The sequence below is a fragment of the Lithobates pipiens genome, unplaced genomic scaffold (genome assembly GCF_037356315.1).
Source record: "Lithobates pipiens isolate NorthernLeopardFrog02 unplaced genomic scaffold, aLitPip1_a1.2 Scaffold_16, whole genome shotgun sequence".
Taxonomy (NCBI): Eukaryota; Metazoa; Chordata; class Amphibia; order Anura; family Ranidae; genus Lithobates; species Lithobates pipiens.
In genome coordinates, this window is record NW_027507748.1 from 101,498,086 (window position 1) to 101,525,073 (window position 26,988).

Genomic DNA, 26,988 nt, shown 5'->3' on the forward strand with positions numbered 1-26,988 from the left:
TTTAAATGTGTGCCTGTTTTCTGCTAGCTGTGCTTGCTGTAGCTTGACATTGCATGCTATTGCTAAGCCTATGGTCTACTGGGACCCCAGATACCTTTCTACCCTAGATTCCCCCAGATATCCTCGCCCTAGCTGTAGCTTGCATTCCTATTTTTAGTCCTCAAGTGCATTACTTTACATTTGTCACTATTAAACCTCATTTGCTATATAATTGCCCACAATCTATTTTATCTTATAGTTTTTCCAACCTATATATCATGCACAAGTTGAACAGAATTGGTCCCAGGACAAGACAAAGCCTTGACGCACCCCGCTCACAACTTCAACATATTCTGAATATTTGCTATTTATCACCACATTAGAGTACATTTAAATGTATATGCATGAATTACATGTGTTATAATGTAACATGCATCCACAAACCAAACCCACTTGTGGCCCTTTTTTCCCATTAGCATTCAGGTGTCTATAGGTTTATGTGTTGTGTGTTTATGTGTGTTTATGTACACATGAAACATTAATGATTCATTAGAAATGACCAGACACAACATGCACAACAGCTGATCAACACAAGCTGACATACTTTGCAAAACAAGTGCATAGGTGTGAACAGGTCCTTGCCATTTACTGAACTTTAAAGATTCTTCTGACACCTGTAAGCATCTCCCTTCCCCTAGTTTAGTTAAGTTAGCTAGATGTGAAAAAATGCTGTGAAATAAGAATGCTTTCAGAAAAATATGTTTAATTGTTTGTTTATCAATTTAGAAAATGCAGAGTGAGCAAACAGAAGAAAAATGTAAATCAAATCAATATTTGCTGTGACTACCCTTTGAAATCAAACTAGCATCAATTCTTGCACACTTTGTACACTCGTACAAAAGTAAGGCGTATAATTAACCAACTGTACCAAGCAGGTGCTAGTGAACATCAATTTCATGTATAGGTTGAAGCACAGTCATTAAATGAAACAAAAACAGCTGTGTAGCGGGGTGAGGAACAGCCAAACTCTGCTACTAAGATGAGGTAGTGGAAGACGGTTTCAAGTCACAGGTTATACACCATGGCAAGACTGAGCACAGCAACAACACACAAGGTAGTTATACTGCATCAGAAAGCTTTTTTGGAGGCAAATATTTCAAAGCAGATTGATGTTTTAAGATGTGCTGTTCAAGCCATTTTGAAGAAGTGCAAAGAAATGGACTCCGCTGAGGACCATAGACACAGTAGTCAGCCAAGGAAACTTAATGCAGCAAATGAAAGAAAGGTCATGCTTACTTCCCTTCAATATTGTAAGATATCCAGCAGTGCCATCAGCACATTACTGGGGGAAACCAGAGGGACCCAGGTACACCCATCTATGGTCAGGAGAGGTCTGGCCAGAATTGGTCTTCATGGAAGAATATACCCAAAAAGCCATTCCCCTGATGTGGAAACAAGGCTTAGAAACTCAACTATGTATGAAAACATGGATACTGGGGTGCAGAAAAATGACAGTAGGTGCTCCGGACTGATGAGTTAAATGTTAAATATTTGGCTATAGCAGGAGGCAGTTTGTTCACTGAAGGGCTGTAGAGCGATACAATAATGAGTGTCTGCAGGTAACAATGAAGCACGGTGGAGGTTCCTTGCAAGGTTGTGGCTGCATTTCTGCAAATGGAATTAGAGATTGCTGAGAAATACAGGAAGATAATTCTCCATCAAACCACACAATCAGGGAGGCGTTCGTTTGGCCCCAAATGTATTCTCGAGAAGGACAATGATCCCAAACATGCAGCCAATGTCATTAAGAACGGTCTTCAGTGTAAAGAAAAAAAGAGTCCCAGAAGTGCCCCCCCCCAGAACTCTGATCTTAACATCATGGAGTCTGTTTGGGATTACATGGAGAGATAGAAGGTTTTGAGGCAGCCTACATCCAAGATCCCCCCCCCCCCCCAGAACTCTGATCTTAACATCATGGAGTCTGTTTGGGATTACATGGAGAGATAGAAGGTTTTGAGGCAGCCTACATCCAAGATCTGTGGTTAGTTCTCCATGATGTTTGGAACAACCTACCTGCCGAGTTCCTTTAAAAACTGTGTGCAAGTGTACCTAGAAGAATCAATGCTGTTTTAAAGGCAAAGGGTGGTCACACAAATTACTGATTTGATCTGGATTTCTCTTCTGTTCATTTACTTTCCATTTTGTTAATTGATAAAAAAAACAACTAACACTTCTATTTCTCTTCTAACACTTCTATTTCTGAATGCATCCTTCATTTACAGAATTTTTTTCACACCTGCCTAAAACATATACAGTGGGTGCCGCCGATATTGTGTCAATCTCGCCGCTGTTAGCGACAAGATTGACACCCGCGAGCCCCGTCGTGGGAGCCAGCGCCGAGCTATGTCGCTCCTCCCGCTCGCCATTCCCAATACATTCCTATGGATACGCTGCATCTTGTGGGGGCGGCGAGTGAGAGAAGCACAGCTTCGCAGCGGTGATATCCAGTGCGATCCCACTGTAACACTAAAGAGTCACATGACACCAGGGAGGGAAAATGGCTAATTGGGTCCAATTTGGACATTTTCACTTAGGGGTGTATTCACTTGTGTTGCCAGCAGTTTAGACATTAATGGATGTGTGTTGAGTTATTTTGAGGGGACAGCAAATTTACACTGTGTTACAAGCTGTACACTCACTACTTTACATTGTAGCAAAGTGTCATTTCTTCAGTGTTGTCACATGAAAAGATAGAATAAAATATTTACAAAAATGTGAGGGGTGTACTTATTTTGTGAGATACTGTGTATATACCCATCAACTATAACATTAGGATGACCCCCTAATATTGAGTATGCCCCCCTTTTTTGCCACCAAAACAGCCCTGACCCAATGTGGTATGGATGTCACTAGACCTCTGAAGATATGCTGTGGTATCTGGCACCAAGCCATCAGTAGCAGATCCTTTAAGTTCTGTACGTTGGTGGGGCAAGGTGGGGCCTCCATGGATTGAATTTGTTTGTCTACTACATAGATTGAGATCTGGATAATTTGAAGGTCAAAACAGCTCAGACTCATTGTTGTGTTCCTCAAATTATTCTTGAATCCTTTTTACAGTGTGGCAGGGTGGATTATCCCGCTGAAAGAAGACACTGCCATCAGGGAATACCATTTCCATGAAAGGGTGTACTTGGTCAGCAACAATGTTTATAGATGGTGTGCAGTAGCGGCTGCTCCATTAGGGGAGCAGAGGCGCCGTCCCCTCAATCCATGCGCTCACCCCCTAATCTACATGCATGGTGCCAGACACATGGATTTCAATTTTTATTTAAACCACATGGTTAGAGCCTGTGGCCCTAATTGGCTTTAAAAAAATGGTGCGCTCAGGGCGCAGAGCACTGCGCCCTGAGCCCACCCAGTTGTGTGACATTAGCAGTATTGTGAGTGAGGGGACCAGGTTTGTTTGACAGCCCCCCCCCCAACATATTGAGCACCAGCCGCCACTGGTGGTACATGTCAAGTAACCCCCCACATCAGTGTCAGGACCAAGGTTTTGCGCAGAACATTGCCCAAAGCATCACTCTGCATCCGTCGGTTTTGCTTATTCCCATACTACATCCTGGTCCCCAGGTAAGCGACACATGCACCCTGCCATCCACATGATGTAAAAGAAAACATGATTCATCAGACCAGGTCACCTTCTGCCATTACTCCGTGGTCCAGTTCTGATGCTCACGTACACATTGTAGGCACTTTCGGGGTGAGAACTTGGGTAATCATGGACACCCTAACCAGTCTGTGGCTACACAGCTCCAAATACAACAAACTACAATGCCCATTTTGTCCTGCTTTCAACACATGTCAGCTTCACGAACAACATGTTTACTTGCTGCCTAATATATCCTACCCACTTTCAAATGCCAATTAGATAATCAATGCTGTTCACTTAACCTGTCGGTGATCTTAATTTTATGGGTGATCAGTGTATGTACTGTATACAGTATATAGCACACAAAAGTGATTCATGATTAAAATGCCATCCAAATGCAGTTCTACCTCATCATTTCCAAAACGAAATTGCATACAGCTCACCACGTGTAAGCAATGATCACAAAACACAATTTATGCCAAGATATAAATAGAGAAACATATACACTCTATTTTATTCCTTATGTTGTGTAACCAAGGTATTTAATTCCAGTGCAGTAAAAGCATAAAAGTACATTATTATGTAGCCACAAAGGGATTTATTTATGAAAGGCATCCAGCCTACCCGGTTCTGTTTCTTTTATACTGTGATTATCATGAAGCAGTGTATACAGTTCTCCTTCTCATGGTTCTTTAAGTTTCAGGCTTAAAAGAGACAGGATTTCCAATTAGTGAGATAATGAATGTATTTACCTAATACATGTCTCAATACAGTTAAAGCAGTTGGGTGAGCAAAACACAGATACGCTAACAGTGAGCTGCAAGATTTAAAGCAGTGCATCAGGCAAACAGCTAAATATTCAGGTAAAATGCATACAGTATCTTTAAAATGTTTAGAAGCCAAAAAAAAAGGTGTTATTCTGTTCAGTCAGATTGGACCTAAGAAATGAGTCCTAGCAGGGTGGGGGGCACCATTAAAATATGTGTAGCCTGGTGCCCTGCCAGCTGTGTGCCTCTCCCCCCCCCCCTCCCCAGCCACTGTGTTGCCAGCTGAGAGGAGCGTTGGGCTGTGTGTACTTCAGCCACCCTCTCTCCCCTCACTTCCCTGCTGTAATGTTTCCCCCTCCTTCCTGGCAGCAGTGACTCAGATCCAATCAGTGGCAAGTAATTATGCAGCCGCTGAGTGCATATGGTCCACAAGCAAGGCCGCAAAAACAAAGTTAATGGAGACTGATGGAGCTATGAACCTCAATACCCAGGATTCCCTGCTCTCAAAAGGAGGAGCACTTCTGTGGAGATTTGGCCAGAAAATAGATTTGGGAAACTAGGGTGTGCAGACCTGCTGCTGTGTGTGCCTACAATGAGAGAGAGTCTGGTGGGGACTAAAGCTGTGTTCTGTGACCATATAGGCTAACGACTGTGTCACTAAGAGCCTTTTGTAATGCAGGCTGTGGGGCACAGACAGTTCCTACCTGTCTGTACCCACTTTCAGAGGGACTGATCCTGAGAGAGCCGCTGAGAGTCCATTTCTGGGACGGAGCCTTGTGAGGGCCTGATCTTAAGGACTGAGACTTCTGAGACAACTGACCACCAAGCGTATGTGACTGTACCTGCCAGAAGTGGTGAGCTTAACTACCCGATTTAAACCTTTGCTGCATAAATTTAATGACTATAGAGACTGATTCCCATCCACCATCTATTGTGGACAGCCTTAAAGAGACAGCTACCTGTGCACCACCTTACAGAAGGGCCCAAATGATATCTGGCTAATATTTACAATTAAGCACCAGGTACTTTGCAGTCACCTCCAGGGGTATATTGGGGCTGTATGCATAGTGTAGATATAAGGACCTTTACTTTTGGGTTAATGCTGTTACTAGGTAATGCTGTTAACCCTGATTGCATCATTTGAAATTTGGTTTAGCATTACTATAGTTCAGTTGATTGTGATCTTATAGGTCAATGTTCGCCTTATCTAATACGACATCTCTAATAGTGTTCAGTTGCCTGTCTACAGGTCTATGCATTGTGTTTGACTTGCATTACCACAATATATGGCCTACTGTCTGTGTACTGTTATAGAATGGTAATATAGTAATGCTTTAGTTACACTGCTGTGAGCTGTCTTTAACCTATAACTCAGCTTGTCAGAGGGGACCGAGAAACTTAAGTAGTTGTGGCGGAACAGAGGAACCATCAAACCAAGTGGCTCCTACATTTTCTCCCAGCATAATTATCAAGTTTGTAAAGGAAAGGCTTTAGGATGCCTGACCATCTACTGTGACAGGCCTGAGAACTCCAGTTGCTTTAAAGTAGACTGTATGTATATCTAATCATTAAATTCTCATATAACCTTTAACATGATAATGAAATTTAATAAGTAATTTTATGTCTTTTTACAAAAGCAACTTTTATTAAATTACCTGGTGATCCTGCCATGAAGGTCCTTCTTTGAGCACTTCCTGTTTTAGGATGAGAACGCTTTGTCCCTGTTTAAAAAAAAGTGCTCCTGCAGTGTGACCTTGTCAGAGGAGCTTCTGAGGGAGACAAGTGACCATTTCAGTACAAGGACCTCATGCACAACTGGGCGTTTGCCAAGCTCTCCTGAATGCCTTTTATCCAGGCAGGGGAAAAGTAGCGGTAATGCGTCTAAAGCTGCATTTAGGCATGTTCAGGCACAGCAGGCGTTTGAGCGTTCATTCATTTCAAAGGCCATATTAATGTATTTTGGCTATTGAAATGAATGAACACTCAAGCCCTAAACGTGCCTAGCACTTACGAATATTCATAAATATTGGAAATATTTATTTCCATTCTGCTTTTAACACGCAAATGATGCCAAAAAACAAGCAAAAAACAAAAAAACTGCTGCCTGTGTATGAGGCCTAACTCCCCATTTTGCTTGACTCTTTGGCCTGTTAAAGGAAGCAGAAAAATAATGGAGCTAATGACTGATCAAGATTGATTTAAATTGTTGGAAGGGAGAAAAAAAAGCAGTGCTGACAAAAGTGACATTTTCTTTTTATTTATTTTGCCCATAGTTCCAACTAAAAATATTGGCAACTGCTTTTATGAGAATGGGAGGCATAAAACAGTAATGCTCAGTAATGTTCATGAGAATTATTTTTTTATTAAATTGTTGTCCAGTTTGAAGGTTCCCATCATGTCTTTATGTACAGAGTGGTTCTATGTAAATTTATGTCAATCCATGCAAAATATCAGTGGTAACTTGGTTAGTAATGCAAATAAAATTACAAAATACCTGAGAGAGCAGCGCTGTCAAAACCCCTCATTTAAAATGAATTATGCTAATTATATATGCTGAAAGAAAACTATCTCTGTATTCCCAAATCTCTCCTAAAACACGGGAAAAAAAGATTCTTCATGCCTTCTTCCCATAAGCCTCGTATTGCAGAATTTCATGTTTGCTAATATCATTTATGCCTTCAAAACAAATAATAATTCTAACACAATAACAATACAATTAGGCTGTTGTAAGGCATATTATACTGTAGCCAAGGTCATAGAATAACATATTGAGTACATTGCACAATTCAAGTAGCTCCAGTACTCCTTATGGAAAAACATTGACTGATTTTTCTGTGAAATACTTTCCTCTAACCTGCCGGAGAACAGTTTGCTGAAGAAGTTGTTCTGGACCGCCAACAGGGGAGGGGGGAGGGCTCTTCAGAGTCAGGAGTCAAACTGCCCATCAAACTTAGACTAAGCCCTTGTACACACGTTTGGAGATTCCGACAACCAAATCCGTCGGATTTTGTCCAGCGGATCTTGCCCAAAACTTGCATATACACGGTAGGACAAAGTTGTCTGAAAATCCGATCTTTCAGAACGTGATGACGTAATTTCGTTACAATGGGACTACATTCAGGCTAGTAGCCAATAGCTTTGATGTAGGAATTTGATCTGAGCATGTGTGGCACTTTGTCCGATCGGAATTCTCTACACATGATCGGAGTATGTCCTATCGGAGCATTTTGTCTGAAAATATTTCCGGCAAGTTGAAAAATTTGGTCCGACGGATATTCCGACGGAAACAGTACAATGCAGACCACACACAGTCGGAATATCCGACAAAACGCTCCGATCGTGTGTACAAGGGCTTTCTAAATCCCAGCATCCCTATGTACCAATATACATATAATGTACCTCTTTTGCAGAAAAGTTTTGTTTCTCATGTTCTCCTAGGCTAAACAATACTCCTCCATTAGCTGTTCTGAATTTAGTATTCAGGACTAGGGATGGGTGAACGGTTCCAGCTAGAGCATCAGTGCAGGCCGAACATTTGCCCATTTGGCCATTCGCCGAACCCTGAATTTGCAGGGTGTTCGCCCAGATGAACACCCTGCAATGCACTGAACGCTGCACAGTGCATTCTGCATCCTGATTGGGCAAAGCAATGCCCAATCAGGATGCAATGTACACTGGTTGTTAAGGAGCAGGGCCGGGAAGCCGGGCGTGGCATTTTAACAAACGTTGAGTCATCAGCTGTCAATGGGTTTCCCTGCTGACAGCTGGACAATAAAAAGTGACAGTTAAAAAATGAAGAAAAAAACAGCGTGGGGTCCCCCCAGTCAATACCAGGCCCTTTGGGTCTGGTATTGATTTGGAGGGGAACCCCACGCCAAATTTATTTTCAAAAATGGTATGGGGTACCCCCAAAAACCCATACCCCCATGCCAGACCCTTATCTGGGCATGCAGTCTGGCAGGTCAGGAAAGGCGGGGAAAAACGAGTGCCCCTCCTAAACCATACCAGGCCACATGCCCTGAACCAGGGGCGGTGGAAGCTCTGCCCCCCGTCACCCCAAAGCACCTTGTCCCCATGATGATGTGGACAAGGGCCTCTCTTGGGGTCTGCAAGGGAGGGCTTATCAGAATCTGGAAGCCCCCTTTTTAAGATCAGATCCCACCCCCCCATTGAAATGAGTATCGAGTACATAACCCTACACATTCAACAAAAAAGTGGCAAAAAGTAATAAACTCTAGAGACAGTTTGTTTCAAATCCTTTATTAAAAAAGAAATAAATAGCGCCATTGATGTAAATCCATCGTCAATCACGCCGCCCGTTGACCCGAAAAATAAAAAAATAGAAACATTCCATCTCCTGGAAGGCCTTTTACCGAATGCCTCCTCTCCCCTTTGTTATTTCTTATATAGGTAAGGGGCAGGGCCACCTAGTTATGTCTCCCTGTTGCCCCGTCCCCACGTGATGGCACATGCCCAGCATGCACCAGTCTGCACTTTTAATTATGCACTTTAAGCATAATTAAAATCACTGCAAAAAAAAAAAAAAAAAATGTTTTATTGAAACATGTCCCCCAGGGCAATACCCATACCCCTTTTATGGCCAACTTTAGATTTTTACTATTTGGCTCCCATAGAATTCAATGTCGTTCGCCGTTTGCGTTAGAACATTTCCCTTGTTCGGGAGTTCTGCTATGAACTGAACGGGGGGGGGGGGGGGGGGGTTCTGCCCATCCTTATTCAGGACAAAAGAACCAGTACAAGAAAGTAGTTCAACAGCTGATCTGATCTGCCCCCCCCCCCCCTCCTCCAGGAGATCGCTGCCCCCTATATCCATAGGTTCAGCATTTCCAATGCAAACAGCGATCACCGTTCTCAATAAATCTACAACCATCTACTTTTTTCTATCTTACATAGATTGCATAGATCATTCATTTGGCAGAGTGTGCAGGAGCTGAGTAATCACAGCCTATGTGGAGCAGCCTGTAGCATTGAAAACAGGAGAAGTGTGTCCTGGATGTCGTGTAAGCTCACCTTACACTATACATGTGATTGTAAAATCTCCTTTAGATCTACCAACAACTATGTAGTACAAGGGCCTGCCTGATTGCATACAAAGTGATTTGATAGATGATGTGTCCTCCTATTATACTGTATAGTTTTGGTAAATCTAAAGGTGATCGTATAGTGTATGGCCACCTTTATACACCTAAAACAAACTAGTTGAGCTTTTAGTGACATTAATTGTTAATGTCACACCGAACACAGCAGCAACCATACATTGAAGAAACAAGTGAAAAATGCAGCAAAATGCACAGTAAAAAATTTGCAACTGCAACACGCAAAAACATGTCCCTTGAGCTACTTTGCCACAAATCAATGTGCTGCGCTATGCGTGTCATGGGAAAATTGAGCCAAAAAATGTGCGCTCCCACTACACTAGGTGTGAATGGGGCCTGCATGTGAAATTTGTGTGTTTACACAAGAACAATGAAGCTCCATTCACATCTAAGCGTTTCCGAACACATGGCAAACTGCACAGAAAATGTGTGCTGCTGTGCGTTTCAGAAACACGCTGCAAATACTCATTGTGCTTTCGTTATCATTAAATGTTAAAGGCACCCCAAGCGTGGGTAGCAGGCATGTATTTGCCCTGTGACAAACACTCGGGATACCCCCATCTACTGGACATTTCCATCAGCCTACCAACATGGTGGAATTCAAGTAGTTGGGGAATACCACTTTCATGCATCTCAAATATACTATTTGTTGAAAGCACTTTGTTACATGTCATGATGAATTTTGTAATTTTTTGAAAATGATATACTGTTTTATACTACAATTTTAAAGGTACTTAAATAAAATATATTCTTTTGTACAAAATAATGTTTGAATTGCCTTGAAAATCCAGAGGATGTTTAGCAATTATCTAAATGGTGGCAATTACACCCACAACCACATGAGTTCTTTTGTTTCTGTAACAAACACACCAAAAGAGCATGGTAAAAATGCGCCACACTCGACGCCATTAAATGTTTCTTTGGGGTGTTTGTCATCCGTAGGGCAGCCTAGTTAAGTAAATGAGCTGCCCGATGCATGCTGAGCGAAAACACTCCGAAACACCACAAAAAAAATGCATGGGGCAATATGAGCTCCCCGCTATGTGGAGATTTGAATGGGGTCAGACAGCTGAGTGTCTCTCTCCACCCCCTCTTATGAACTTGTATAAAGATTACCATACACTATGCAATCTGATTGTATAATCTCTATACAATTGCCTTTAGATATACCAGAACTATGGAACAGGCGGACCCACCTGAAAAATCTATTCAATTTGTTCCAAATCAGGCAGGCCCCTTGCACTACATAGCTGATGGGAGATCTAAAGGACATTGTACATTCAGAAGCTGCCTATAATTTGGGACTTATTTTTATATGCTATTGTGGGCAGGTGTCTGGGTGACCTCAGCTATTCACAGTTCTCTGGCTCCACTCTGCTAATCCCTGGTGGCAATTAAGACCAAGATTTGACATATTGGATTTTACATTGTTTTGAATTAACGGCTTTCTATGGCATTGGTATTATTATTATTATTATTAGTAGTAGTAGTATTATAATAATACCAAAGCCATAGAAAGCCCTTAATTAAAAAAAATGTAAAATTCAATATGTCAAATCTTGGTCTTAATTGCTACCAGGGGTCAGCGGAGTGGAGCCAGTGAATCGCAGAGGTCACCCAGACACGTGCCCGCAATAGCATATAAAAAAAGTCCCATATTGGATTTTACATTGTTTTTAATTAATGGCTTTCTATGGCATTGGTACAATACAGTATGAGCATAATTTATGTGCCCACATGATACATACCCCTGAAGAAGGAAAATAAATTATATTTTGAAATGTGTTAGATGTTTGGTATTTGTCAAAATGATGACTAAAAAAGGTGGGAGTACTGTACTGTGGTCAATATGGTTATGCAATATAGGTACACGCCAAATAGCCATTATAATTAGTGGGAAGGCTTTAGCAGTCCCACTATTGTTATTCATTTTTTTATTTATTAATCATCTTTTTATTATTATTCCATAAGTTTTTTGGCTCTGTGTAACTTCTGCATACTTTCAGCTATTAAAGCCATTCAACTTTTAAAATTTTCAGCTCTTTTAGTTAATGGTGAGACTTCTTCAACTTTTTTTCTACTATTTATACTTTTTAAAATATTAAGCTTTTTAACACATTTTCTTAACATTGAAGTCAATGGGAGCATGCTTAAAATCCATAAAATCTTCTTCTGCTGAAAAAAGTTTCAGCTCCTTCATACTTTCACCTACAGACGCCAAACAAACTTTTAAATATTCACAACATATTCAGCTATCTGGTTATATCTTTTCAGTTTGATATCGTTTACAGTTTTTGTGAAAAAGCTGTTTAAGTTTAGTGACCATTTCAGAAAATTTCCTTAAGTTTAGGGCATCCAGGCTTTTGTTGTCTGTTTTGTTTCCATGGTTACCAAAGTTTATACACAGTGATGGGCAGTGGGGGGAGGCGGCTGGAGCATCTCAGATTACAGAGCCCGGGGGAGAGCACAGACACATGTACAGATTTATAATAGAGGAATACGATGTGCAGTTTTTGATGGGGGCAATATGATGGGGCAGTTTTCATGCTATTCAGCATTCCCACGCATTTTCTCCAGAAAACGCATTTCCTAGTATCTTGAATTGTTATATTGTTTCTACCAGTAAAGATTGTATTTGATTTTATGTAACATTGTCTAATGTCTAACATCTTCCCCTATGGTGGCCTTTAAAGTGCCATTTATAAGGGTTTAATTCTGTGTATACATGGGCCTTAATTCTCTTGCAGTAAACCAGGAGATTAAAAAAGGTTAAGTTATATTTAAACCAAAAAACAACAAAATAATAATAATATAGTGTAGCTTGCGAGCCCTTAATTTTATTTTTTTAGACTAAGGACATTTTTAGCAATTACAGAAAATGTCTGTTGATCTTGCCTGAAACGTATCCTTGTAACTTTCCGTAAGCAGGACTGAAATCACAAACAATATTATTTTTCTTCTGTGAACTACTTACTCCTCCCACCCCCAACACATATTTAGGATGAATAGAGAAAGTCATGTTTAAAGTGCAGTCTGGGTGGCAACCATGGCTCTCTCCATATATACAGTGGAGTGAGTGAGTGTAGCTATTTAGGAGGAATGGAAAGTGTGTTATTCACAGAATTACCAGGTGAAAATAAAGGAAAATAAGGTAAATAATCCAGAAAAGGGTCTTTCTCTTGCAATTGATGAATTTTTATCATATAAACCTAGTAAAAAGAGTATACATGGTATATAGTCTGAGGTCTCAACGGATGTATGATGGGAGAACAGTTTGTAATGATAAAGTGGGCCATTGCTCAACAAGCGAAGTCCACTGGTTTGCTCCCTTCTCCCCCAGCCAGTAACTGAGTTACAGGTTTTTTAGGGGGAAGTGGGGAGCATTTTCCGACTTTTATCAGTACCTGCTGTAACTTCCTCAATCCTCGCCTAGGCACGGAGGATGTCCTTTACCCAGCCCCCTCCCCTTCCCTCCCTCAGCCTCCCTAGACACGTTACATGTCCCAGAAGGCAGCAGGGACCTGCGACCCACAGCTGTAAGAAGATCTGGCTGTAGGAAGAGAGTGCTGAACCCCCAGGCACTAGTAAGTACCTGGTTTTTAATAGTCAGAAGCTACAGGAACTGAAGTCCCTCTATAAACACTGAATCAAGGGAAGCACTGGAAGCAAATCTGGTGCAATGCATGCAGAAGAATGCTAAAAAGGAACGTGCTGAGGAGAAGAAAAATGTATCTAAAGATTCAATTTTTCATATGCATGTTACAGTCCTTAGTCTTGTAGAACCCTTGATCTTCATTAATGTGGAATTTCCCTTTGAAGAAAAGACTGTCTTGAAGAGCATTCCCTCCCTCTCCTGGTCTGCTGTGTAGGGTATTACAGAAAGCTAAAACAAAGACAGGTACAGGTATTTACTCAAGCTGTAGTTAAAAATAGTAATTTTTTTTAAAATAATACATTAGGGGATTAAATGGTGGTTTTAATATTTGCCTAAGGTTTAGCTTTTATGTTTCTTTGATAGCCAATTCTTTGAATTTGGCAAGTTCCCCTTTTTATTTTAAAAGGAGTGGGTTTTAGTCATGTAGATAGTTAATTTAGGTACTTTAGAGGCATCAAACATTCCTCTATAAAGCTTGGGGGGAATACTGTGGACAAGCCCTTAAGGAATGTACATATTTTTGTCTGAAAACACACTGCTCCTGAGAATAAACACATAAATATGCTATATGAATAAAATGGATGACCCTATTATTCTTTAACATTCTCTGTATCTGTGTTTTACATTCAGGGAAGGATTGTACTATATATTTGATGCCTTAATGAAAACCTGAAAGTATTGATCTGTGTTGGCTGCACTGTACTTTTTTGTAGCGAATAGATCTTATCTGGCTGTGAATCTTCTTAGACTGGAGAATTCAAAATGCAGTCACCTTGGTTTCACTTATCAGAAACTAAAGCTGCACACATTTGTTGAGATCAAGGTGGCTTAAACTTTGTCTTCTTAGGGGTAAATAGTCTGATTTGGTCATATACTGTGTATACTCGAATATAAGCCGAATTTTTCAGCACATTTTTTATGCTGAAAAAGCCACCCTTTGGTTTATACTCGAGGGTCTCGTGTGAGGGTGTAGCCTCATTGTGCCCATCTGTAGCCTCACTGTGCCCATCTGCAAAGCCCCGCCTGCTCCCCGTCTGTGATAGATGGAACACTGATACAATGATGGGAAACTGAATCAGTGTTCCATCTATCATGGATGAGGAGGAGGCGGGGCTTTGTTATAGTGGATGGCCACCGAACAGACTGCATGACACAACGGGAGACACCCACTGTTTTGGTTGTCAAAGGTAAAGCTGCAGATGGCCACATTGAGGCTGCAGATGGGCACAATGAGGGTGCAGATGGGCACAATGAGGCTGCAGATGGGCACAGTGAGGCTGCAATTGGGCACAGTGAGGCTACAGATGGGCACAATGAGGCTGCAGATGGACATTGTTTACCCAGTAGCTGCTGCATTTCCCACCCTGGGGTCAATACGTTTTCCCAGTTTTTGTGGTAAAATTAGGTGCCATGGCTTATATTCGGGTCGGCTTATACTTGAGTATATACTGTAAATGGATGTCCACAATTCACAGCTATAGGTGGTCTGGAAGGGTACGAAACATCCATAAAATGCAGTAGACAATGAAACAGGCAACCAAATTATATACATCAAGATCCTCCAATGACAATGTATGGTACATCAGTAAATAATCATTGGGTAGGCCTAAAACAATCACCAGGCAGTTGAACATATATGGGCACCCTAAGCATTGCCATACATGAGCCAAGAACATTGGCTGGTGACAGATTTCCCCATCCTTGTCACAATCTCTGTACTGCCGTGACCCTCACAGCTTTCATTTCTGAGCTAACAAATGATAGAAGGACCAATACATATTCTAAGAGGACAGTTAATAAAGGATCAGAAAGGTTAGTCTGTTGCTTTGACTCTGCACTAGTACATGAAGAGCTGACCAGTACTAGAGTGGAGCAAATTGTTGCTTAATTCTCCTGGCAGTTCCAGATGTTTGGACCGATAAAGTGGGTGACCTATAAGAGCATAGTACACAATAATCAATCAAAAATGCACAGGTTATGCAGAGATGGCATAAGGGTGGATCAGTAGGGGGGATCTAGCTGGCATTGCAGCAGGATGCGAATCTATACTACAACATGCACTATATTGTCAAAAGTATTGTAATGCCTGCCTTTGCACGGACATGAATTCTCCTCTGCTATCTTATCAGTACATGTACACAGGGTCGTTTATAGTCATGTCTAGGCAGTTGAGATTAGAAGCATGTTTTGGAAAGAAAAAAAAATGTGTTCAGGACGGATGTTCAGAGGCATTTGAAACCCCAAATGCCTGTAACAGCTTGTAAACACAGTAATTCACATTTAGCCGCGTTTCGTTGATAGACATTTTTAATTTTTGACGATTTGAGAGAAAAAAAAACATTTAAACGCAAATGCGGCTAAATGCGACATTTAAACGTGGCAAAATGGGCGTTCTTAAACGTTGGTTACTATCTGTCAAGGGGAATTGTTCAGGAGAGGTTGTAAAACGTCCCATGAACATTAAGCCTAAGTCTTATGCTTGAAATCTACAAAGCGTAAGTACTGATCAATACAAATCAACAAAACATCCAAAAGCAAATGTCTTAATGATAAATCCAGTGAAATAGAATACAGCCATAAGCTTCAGCTCCGGGATAATAGTGATGCAAAAGAACTCTCTGAAGTGTGATTCATTAATGCAAGGAATAAAAAAAAAATACAGTGTTATCCACCACCTCCTTCAGTTGAGAACAACTCTTCCAGTGTATAGCCAGGCAGTGGATTCAACATTCAGCAGATGTATGGGCAGCAAAGTGCGCAGCTAATACAACCTGATCACTCAGAGCAGCTCTCTCCCTCCTTGCCAGCCAAACCACAGCCCCTGACAGCCAGAACTAGCTATCCTTTCTTGTTCCTTCCTATAGGATTGCAAACCAGTAAAAGCTGTATCAACAGAGCTCACAATGGAAGCAGACAAGGCACAGCCACAGTGTAAAATGTTTATTGATAATCCACAGATATACATGCTTAAAAACATCCAAGACTAGTAAAAAAAAAACACATAGGTAACTCACAAGCAAAACCGCTGCTCAAAATACGATGCAGCAGCTTAATGTTAGTGCATAGCCTCTGTCCCATGCGTTTCATCTAATAGGACTTCCTCAAGGCCTCGTGTGTGGATGTTCCCATATATTTTTGTATATATATGCTTTTCCTAACAAGACTGAGACATTCCACCAGGTTGTTTTGGATCATATATTCATCTTATCAATATAAGTGTCCAAGCCTTTTTGTGATATTCCATTAAAGTTTAGAAAACAGCCAACCCCCCTGGTCAGTCGGCAGCGGCGGCAACCCCTTCGGGAGGACTTTTGGGACATCAAAGCTTACCCCATCAAGGAAGCAGGCTGGCAGCGTGTCCCGGCGAGCGGCAGCTTTCTTCCTCCTCCTGTGGTTTGGATGCTTCCGCCGTGCATCCCCCCTTCCTCCTAGGCGTCCAATAGGATTGCCTGACTTTTCAGTCAATCGGGAAACGGGTATCAGACCCGTGCTTCCTGATTGGCGGAGAGGCGATTCAGTGTTAGAAAAGTGAATATTCATTTGCTTTTCTAACACACCTGGGTGGGCTCCGAGCGCAATGCTCTGCGTTCTGAGTCCACCCCTTTTTTCAAAGCCTATGAGAGCATATGGCTCTAATCAGGTGCTTCAAACCCCCCCCCTCCCCCCCCGCCAATGTAATTCATGCACCTGGCATCCTGAAAGTAGCCGGACGCATGAATAGGGGGTGGCCACGGCGGCCATGGATAGATTCACGCTATATATGAATCTCTAAATGAATCATATAGGGGGTGGCGTGGATAGAGGGGGTGGTGCCCTTAATGGACGGGCCCCCCTGTGCCCCACCACTACTATAGGCCCTTCATTTTCATTTTTTTTGTTGACTTACTGATTATTACTCCTTGAATTATTATTTATTTATTTTTTTTTCTAAAAAGAATTCCTCACCCCCTTTTGTTAATCTATAGCACAAAGTAGTCATAAAAAATGTGCTGCTTTTATAATATGTGTATGCTTTGACTGTTGATGCAATCTGGTGAAGGTGACTTTCCAATGATGAATTGCATTACTAAAGCAGAAACTAAATGGGATGATGAATTTCTGCTTTTAGAAGTCCTGTTGCAGGATGTCATGGTACGTGTATATATCTCTATCATGTCTCTGCTGTTATTACAGCCTCTGTCAGCTGTTCTCCTACCACCGTGTGCCAGAAAGAACAATTTCGCTGTAAGCGAATGTGACCTTATGGAACGCCAGGCCTTGTAAATCACATGTCCCTTATCTAAGACCCTCGTTTATATTAGTTTATGTCCAACACAAGCGCTGATACAAGTGGGCAGTATGGGGTTTAGCAATTTATTTTCTTTGGGTTGCAAGCCTCAGTCTTTGATTTAATGCCTGTTACAGTGTCTGTAGCAATATATTACAGACGGCGAAGCCTGGTTTTACCAGCTAAACTCTTTTGTCCATGTTTTACAGTGTAAATATTCCCTTTGTGTTTATTGGAATTGTGAATTATTTATCACATTACAACAGGAAACCCAGACATGGCTTAAAATACAGCAATAGATCATTATTATAGCAGTAGAAGACAGAATTGAACAAATAATGTCCAGAGTGCGGCATATGAATAGCACACGCACCCCATTTTGCAGGAAATACCTAGTAAATGTGCGTTAACTTAGCTGTGTAACTCTTATTTTACAAAGCTGATTGATTGCAAAGCAGCCAATGCAATAAATTCCGCTCCTATATTTGCCAGCAGTCTCTGATTTCTAGATTACCCTAGATTTTGTTCCTGGAATTTTTTTTCGTTTTTTGTAAGTGCTGACCTATGTTAGCACAGAACTCCACCTGTTTTTTGCACAGGGACCCTATGGCTACCCCTAGATAAGAGATTGCTTGACAGACCTCTTACAGCATAACTCCACTTTTGCTGAAAGAAGACAAACCACTCTGGGTGATTAACCCCTTAACGTCAGTGCCTCCCAGCCCTTTAAGAGGTTTCTGATGCTGGGAAGCGGGGGTTCTGATCATGTGACCGCCATGATTGGCTGTCACAGCAGTCACATGATCCGAAAGTTCCCAATCACAAGTAGAGACTTTATGTTGGCCACCAGTAACTGTTCCGGGAATGCGCAGGATGTGTGCTCTTTGCACAGCTCTGTTTACTTTCTGATATGAATGTATGCTGAGAGGCCTTTTATATGCGTTTTGCCAGTGTGAAGGGATTTTAACAAACATTATGGCAGATTCCTGCCTTTTTTTGCAGTGATCGTAATGCTCTGATGATCCATCCGGGGAGGGGGGCTAGCGTTAGTTTGCACCAGCCGCCACTGCCTTGGGGATTATCTCACCAAAAGTCACATTTCTATTGCAGGAGGTGCCTAAAATCTGAATTGTATCAGTGCAGAGGTCTGAGAAAATCAGTGAGCCAATCACACAGTAAATTACATTTTTGGAGGCATTCTGTACACAGGTCTCCAGGTTATCACATTTTATTGGATTTTACAGACAATTACAGTGATGCAGATTGGAAAGGAAAGGTAATTTTTAAAAAACATTAAACTGATACAAAAGTCTCGTTTTTTTTTCTGCCTAAAAAATAACAAACATGTCATACTTACCTGCTCAGTGTAGTGGTTTTGCACAGAGCAGCCAAGATCCTCCTCTCCTCTGGTCCCTCTTTGGCTCTCCTGGCCCCTCCCCCATAATAAGTACCCCCACAGCAAACAGCTTGCTTTGGGGGTACCCGAGCGAAGCTGCAGCTCTGTGTGTCCATTCAGACACGGAGCCCCGGCTAGGCCCCACCCCCTCTTTCTCACTAAATTTGATTGACAGCAGCGGGAGCCAATGGTGCTCCGCTGCTGTCTCAGCCAACGAGGAGGAGAGTCCCAGGCAGCCAAATCTTTCCTACAACATCGCTTGATAGAGATGGGGCTCAGGTAAGTATTAGGGGGGCTGAGTTGGGCTGCTACACAGAATGTTTTTTATCTTAATGCATAGGATGCGTTAAGATTAAAAAAACAAACAAAAAAAAACTACCTTTAAAATCACTTTAAATTACAACATGGCATACGTAGCAATTGTATAAGCAATATCATTTTTTTGGGTTACATTTTTTCCATGAAAGTGGAGCTACCTTTTAAAGATCTTCTTGTAGATTTTATTTTATCAAAAGACGGCAATGAACTAACATTAAACAGTCCCTTGGATATGGGCATAGAAAATATTGCACCTTGAGATCCCCCACTATCCAGGCTTGGAGTGTGATGAAAGGAATTTACTCACTCTGATGTATCCTGAGGTCCAAAAGTCTGCTGCACAGGCTTACTGCTATACAGGCCCAGAACTTGACTTTTAGGGTGGCTTCAGTTAAGTCTAACTGAGGCAGGAAAGGGTGTGAGACTTCAGCTGCTCCTTCTCTCTTCCACTGGCTCTCTCCTGTCCTTCCCTCTGCCAAGGGGCAAAGCCCCCCCTAGCAAAGGGGTCCAGGCAACGGGACCCTGGACTCTGCTCCCTCGCTGCCAGGCTCCTGAACACTTATAGTTTATCTCCCCACCTTCTGGGCTTTGCCTACCCGGGGATTGGTGGAGATTCAATAAATATTCAGGTTTTGGCCTCTGTCCCCCCACCCTCTAAGTTCCAGAACTATCCAGCAATTTCTGGAAGTCAGGGGGAGGTAACATATACCCAGCCCTTGGAGCTCTGCACAACTAACACAAACAAATTAACCCAAGCTCTTCTGCCTACAGAGGTGCCAAACTAAATTGACCTACTCTGTACACTGAGGGTGTTACAGATGTTATAGAAGCAGGGAAGTTATGTGCAGGAAGATATGCAGGAAATTAACATTTAAAAAAAGGGTAACATGAAGGCTTCTGGGAATGATATGCAGTGACTGGTGCACTAAATTGTAGTGCATCCTTTACATATATCACACCATACGTGACATGCTCCTGAATGTTCCCATTCAACAATATCTTTTGAAAAGGGTATTTTTTGCTCTTTTATTGAGACCATATGTGTTTCCAATAAAAGAAGAAAAATGTTCCATACAGATGGTATATAGCTAGGAAATTGAAAGTGATGATATGGTATTATGTTGGACTCTATACACAGCACAAGAAGAATGTGAGTTTCCTTCTGATAAATATTCCATAGTTATAAGAGGCACCAGGTGTGGATTGCATCTTCCTCCCTTAACTGTTCATCTTCTCTTGGTTGTTATTGCATCTATTTATTGGCTATCTTCCCGCTGGAGATTGAAGCTTTGTGAGTTAGTTTTCTACTCTCACATTGTACAGCATTATATTGATTTTCATGGTGTGGGAATGTTTTATCTGAGGATTCTAGACCAAGGTAAGGTCTTTTTGTTTACATTTGAAACAATTCTTATTTTTAGAGTATTTCGTTTGGGCTTTTTTGGTCTAAACGATATACAGCAATTTATTTTTTACCAAGAGACAATTACATATATATTGTCAACATTCTCAGTGTGAAGGTATACAGGGATAACTATGCATAAATACATAAAGTGAAAACAAAAACTCTGCTCAGACGACCTGAAATAAGCCATTCGTTTAGATGACTAAACAGAAAATTTTGCATTCTAATTAACTCAGTGGGCACAACCAACCTGCTAAGTAGCTTTAAAGCAATACAAGAACCACCTAACATTGATAGCTGGCATGAAAAAATACCTGTTTTGCTTGCCTAAAGCTACGGTCAGGCCTGAGCCTTCTTTACTCTTTACATCATATACAGAGTCCTTCTTTGGGTGTCCACATGAATGCCTGATGTAAGATGAGTTAGAGAGACCAGATCAGATATGGGCTTTAACATTTTCCCTGGCATCATTTGTGTGCCCTGTAAGCTAAACACCTATTGCTGCTGGAATTCTGAATGGCCAAGAATCAGATTACAACAATCCTGAGGATGCTCCTTAGTTGGTGCACCACCCTCTTTCTAGGCCCACAAGAGCTTGTGCCATTTATTGATGAAATCAATATATTTACCTGTACTCCAGATTGCTCATTAGTGGCTTTCTGCTAAAAATGCCTTGACGTTTTCTTGCTAGGGTACTTTGTTCAGTTTAAAGTAAACCTTTGCTTTTCTCATTCAGAGCCAACCATCAAGTTTATTTACCATTACCTTTTCTCTCTCGTCACCCAATTCTGCTGCCAGAAGCAGGAGAAGCCAACCTAGTAATAGTACAATTTGCTCACATCCCAGCTTACACAAAGCTATGGAGTGTCCCCATGTGACACCACTGGTGCGGGTTAATTGGTGCAGTGTTGTTGCATGGAGTCAAATGCACTTCAGTAACCTGCTTGGGCAAAAACTTCGGCTGACTTTAAGGAGATCTGTCACCAACAAAAAATGCTAGATGCAGATAAATGCACACAAAAATCAAGTATTTAAAAAAAAAACGTACCTGCAGTGTTTCTCTTTCCAATAATTATTTTTTATTTACTTACAATGCGCTTTTGAGCTAGATTGAAAATTTGGCTAGTCATTTCCCTAGAACACCCTCCAAACTTTTTGCATGTCATAGCCCTTTCCTCTTCTGGGAGTGTCTGATTAAACTCTGAGCTGGCCCAGCTCCTTTATCCCTTCTCTCACCTCCGGGCATAACCATTTATGTAGCTATCAGGCTTGGAGCAAAAGACATGTGTGAGTCTGCTGGGGCTGCTGACATCACATCCAAGATGGTTGCAACCAATAACCTGCTCAGGGCTTTTAGATGTCTACACAAGGGAGATTTGTACACAGCAGTAACGGGTCTATTAATTGTTCCGGGGTGCCACCCCCCCTAATTTCCATTCGGGGCGCCAGACTCATATGTTTTGTTAAATCAGGTTAGGGAGTCCTAAAAAAAGAATTTCAGATGAGACAGTGAGCCCAAATCTCTGTAAAAGAATATTAGGTGCTTTATTTATACACTGCAGTAGAGAGACGCAACACACACCGACTTCACACCGACCGGCCAGAATGCAGAAGAAAGTGTCTCTGACTTACAAACATCAAGTTTAACAATATATACTTATGAATATGCATAAGGTCTAGACGTGTTATAGGTGTGACCGTATAGTTTAGTCCAATCAGCATTCATATCTTCTTAACAGCAAGGGAAAAGTTAAGTAGGTGGTTACATCATATGACTGATCGAAAGTGAAAGAAAACATGGGCACTGCCATAACGGTACTGGATCATACCAGCTAGATAAGACAAGTGCATTTCTTGGAGCAAAAAGGGAGTAAACTATTGCTTCTTATCTGGCGATGAAGGTCATTATAGACTGAGGAAGCAAGAAAGTGCAATGCAAACTCTAAGCCCTTGTACACACGGTCGGAGAATCCGTCGGAATGTGTCCTATCGGACCGTGTTGTTGGATAATCCGACGGTGTGTGGTATGCATCGGACTGATTCCATCGGAATATTCGTCGGACCCAATTTTCCAACTTGTTGGAAATATTACCTGACCAACTGGGCCGATCGGACATACTCCGATCATGTGTAGAGAATTTTGATCGGACCAAGTGTCACGCATGCTCAGATCAAATTCCTACATCAAAGCTATTGGCTACTAGCCTGAATGTAGTCCCATCGTAACTAAATTACGTCATCACGTTCTGAAAGATCGGATTTTTCGACAACTTTGTCCGACCGTGTGTATGCAACAGTTTCGAACAAGATCCGACGGACAAAATCCGACGGATTTGGTTGTCGAAATCTCCGACCGTGTGTACAGGGGCTTAAAGTGATAGTCCCTCGTATATATATATATATATATATATATATATATATATATATATATATAGAAAGGCCAGTATGGTGGCCTGAAATTATGGGAGGAGCCCGGTGGAGTATATAACCAGCCCGTTCGCCTGTCTTCCTCGTCGGTTCCGGTGCGCGATATCTGATACGTCAGACATCAAGGGCCGACTATCCAGACCAGAGGCAGTGAGCCTGTTCGTGAGCTCCCGCGTTATTCGTTTCCGTCTTGACAACTCGTCTTCCCGTACATCAGCGTCCGTGGGTTTCGCCGTCGGAGTGTCGTCGTACCCATCGAATTTGTCGTTTCACGTTGGGCCGGCTGTCGCAGGTTTGGCTTCGGCATCCCCTTTTCAGATATGTATTTCGATGTACCATCAACATTCCCTGTACTCTCGACCCGCTCGCTTCTTTTAAATCGAATGTTTTACTGTGGCCCTCGTACGCATGTCACTATTTTCTATTTTCGATGTAGTCGTTATCACTTTTCGACACGTTCGATTACGCCACGTCAGGCGATTCATTCGCAGGTACGGCATTCGAAACCATTCGTCTGCCCGAGCATTTCTATTAGTATCGGTCGAATCGTTCGACTCACAGCCGACTGCTTGTTACGACAAGGCAAGCAGTCCGCACGTTTCGCTTTGTCTGCTCCAGTTCGAATATATGTCTCTTCATTCATGCAGTTATGTTATGTATCTTATTTTATCTCATGTCAAATCATTTCACTCCCAGTCATTTCTACCGTTTCAAATCATTTCTGTCACTAGTCGCGCTCCGGCGCAAATCTTGTCGCACCTCTGGTGCACCGATTCGCTTTGAAGTGCCCCAGGGTTCGGCCTCATTTCTGTACATGCTCCAGAGACTGAATCACTCGCAGGTTCACGCACGGTCCCTGATTCTCGTCTCTGTCATGGCATACCATTTCTGTCACTTATTACGCTCCAATTCGAATCCTGTCGCATTCCTCTATGCACCGATTCGTCCTGGTGTGCCCAGCTGCTACGCCTCATTTCGGTACATGCTCCAGAGACGGATTCTTTGTAACCTACAGTCCAGTCGTTGAATCCTGTCTCTGTCATGGGACATCATTTCTGTCACTCATTACACTCCAATTCAAATCCTGTCGCATTTTTTATGCACCGATTCGTTCTGGTGTGCCCAGCTGCTACGCCTCATTTCAGTACATGCTCCAGAGACGGGTTCTTTATTGCTACCATCAGTCCAGTCGTTGAATCTTGTCTCTGTCATGGGATATAATTTCTGTCACTTATTACGCTCCGATTCGAATCCTGTTGCGTTTATTTATGCACCGATTCGTCCCGGTGTGCCCAGCTGCTACGCCTCATTTCAGTACATGCTCCAGAGACGGATTCTTTGTTGTAACCATCAGTCCAGTCGTTGAATCTTGTCTCTGTCATGGCATATCATTTCTGTCACTTATTACGCGCCAATTCGAATCCTGTCGCATTCCTTATGCACCGATTCGTTCTGGTGTGCCCAGCTGCTACGCCTCATTTCAGTACATGCTCCAAAGACAGGATTCATCTGTTTGGTTCATGGGCTCGTCCTCTGATTCTTGTCTTTGTCATGGGTTTTTTATTTCATTTCACCTATCACGTTCCGGTACGAATAGTCACATCGGTGTACCAAATTCGTCTCGGCGTGCCCCAGGAATGGCCTCATTTCAGTACATGCTCCAGAATCCGTTTCGTGCTCGGTCGCAAGTTGTGGCATGGCGATCCGGATCTCTGTCATGGCAGGTTCTCTCATTTCACTGTCACATACCGCTTCCCGGCTTGGGTCCAGTTGATTCTTCAATGTTTGGATGCCTGCCGGGGGGCCTTGCTCCTCGGCCTCATTTCATTATAGATTGCCTTCAAAAGGGAAACACAGCTTCGTTTAGGCGTGTCTCGCTGTTTTCTCCACATACAAGCGCAGACTTCTTGCAATCGTTGCAAACACACATCCAAGCGTAGACTTCTTGCAATCGTTGCAAGCATGCATCCAGACATAGACTTCTCGCAATCGTTACAAGCACGCATTCGAGCATAGACCTCTTGCACTTATTACTAGCACGCATTCGAGCATAGACCTCTTGCAATCGTTGCAAGCACGCATTCGGGCATAGACCTCTTGCAATCGCTGCAAGCACGCATTCGAGCATAGACCTCTCGCGGTCATTACAAGCACGCATTCGAGCATAGACCTCTTGCAATCGTTGCGAGCACGCATTCGAGCATAGACCTTTTGCATTCATTACAAGCACGCATTCGGGCATAGACCTCTTGCAATCGCTGCAAGCACGCATTCGAGCATAGACCTCTCGCGGTCATTACAAGCACGCATTCGAGCATAGACCTCTTGCAATCGTTGCAAGCACGCATTCGAGCATAGACCTTTTTTTGCATTCATTACAAGCACGCATTCGGGCATAGACCTCTTGCAATCGCTGCAAGCACGCATTCGAGCATAGACCTCTCGCGGTCATTACAATTACGCATTCGAGCATAGACCTCTTACACTCATTACAAGCATGCATTCAAGCATAGACCTCTTGCAATCATGGCAAGCACGCATTTGAGCATAGACCTCTTGCAATCGTTGCAAGCAGGTGTCCAGGCACAACTTGTTGCAATCATTGCTGGCAGGCACTTCTGGCTTGCTCAATAGATTGCTTTAGGGAAGACCTGGATACCTTCCTAAATGTACATTGTATTACGGGGTACTTATATTTATAGGTATAGTTGATCCAGGGAAAAATCCGATTGCCTCTCGAGGGGTCAGGAAGGAATTTTCCCCGGCTGTAGCAAATTGGCCTATGCTCTGTTGGGGTTTTTTTGCCTTCCTCTGGATCAGCTGCGGGCGTAGAATTGGGTGTCGGGTTGTGTGATACCTTATTTATTTTGATTTGGTTGGACCGGATGGACTTCTGTCTTTTCCGGCCTGGCTACCCATGAAGCCTACCATAATTCCTTGCAGTCGTTGCAGGCACGAGTCCTGGCACAACTCCTTGCATTAGTTGCAGGCACGCATCCTAGCATAACATCTTGCAGTCATGGCAAGCACGCATCCTGGGTAACATCTTGCAATCATCGCAAGCACGCATCCAAACATGCATTCAAGCACAACTCCTGTAGTCTTCGCAGTGCACATGCGGTAACACGAATGGCTCACAGTCACTACGTATACATCTCCAGTGACAAACTCCCGGGCAATTGTCGCAAGCACATGTTTAAACACAACTTTTAGTCACGCCAAGGCTCGTGACTTAGCATAACTTCTTGCAATCATTCATTGGCAAGCACGTTCTCAGTGGCACACAAACTGGCTACACGTCATTTTCAGCAGCACTTAATTGGCCTCTCGTCTCCCGTGGCTTTCTTACAAACCATTCACTGTTGTCTGTCTATCCGTCTCTTCCTTAGGACAGTTGAGTTCTACTTCCGTCCGCACCAGGATCATGTTGACACACGCGACTGGCTTCTTCCTGTAGCACGCCCAGGCTATTTCTAGCCAGCGTTCAACATTTCTTATCCTTACAATGCTCGGAGAGCCATCTGTTGCTACGGCCCATACAGCAAGATCCCCACTACGAGGCGTCCAGAGGCATCAGCCCATAGCCATCGGCCAATGCTCGCCCATTACAACTGCCATCTTTACGGACATATAATATCCTCGCATATTCCCCAGTTTAGTCATCCGAAAGACACCTACAGTCCCTTCACGGCATGTCGAGCGTCGCTATGCACATCATCCCTCAGGGGTCGCGCCTTTGTGTCACGCCTATTGGTCTTACTGTCCCTCTCACAGGATCCAGAGCAAGTCCTCAGCCGGGTTCCCGCGGCAATAGCAGTCCTTGCTATGCGGGAGGAATACCTATCGTCTGGGAATGACGTCTCCCTGTTCATTCCCTCCGTGTCTTCCCTTTCTCCCCAGGTGATGACCGACGCAGCGGCCTCCACGGGCTTGCGGCTGTTTTTTTGGCCACCTCTGGCTCGCAGCTCCCTGGCCTCCCCAGTTACTGGCAATTCCTGGCTGCGCCAA

At 42.7% G+C, this 26,988-nt stretch overlaps 1 protein-coding gene across 2 annotated transcripts in view; it reads left to right on the forward strand.

The window, feature by feature from the left end:
• EPHA6 (EPH receptor A6) overlaps nt 1-26,988 on the forward strand; it is a 1,195,522-nt gene that overhangs the window by 660,751 nt on the left and 507,783 nt on the right. The window lies entirely within an intron of this gene.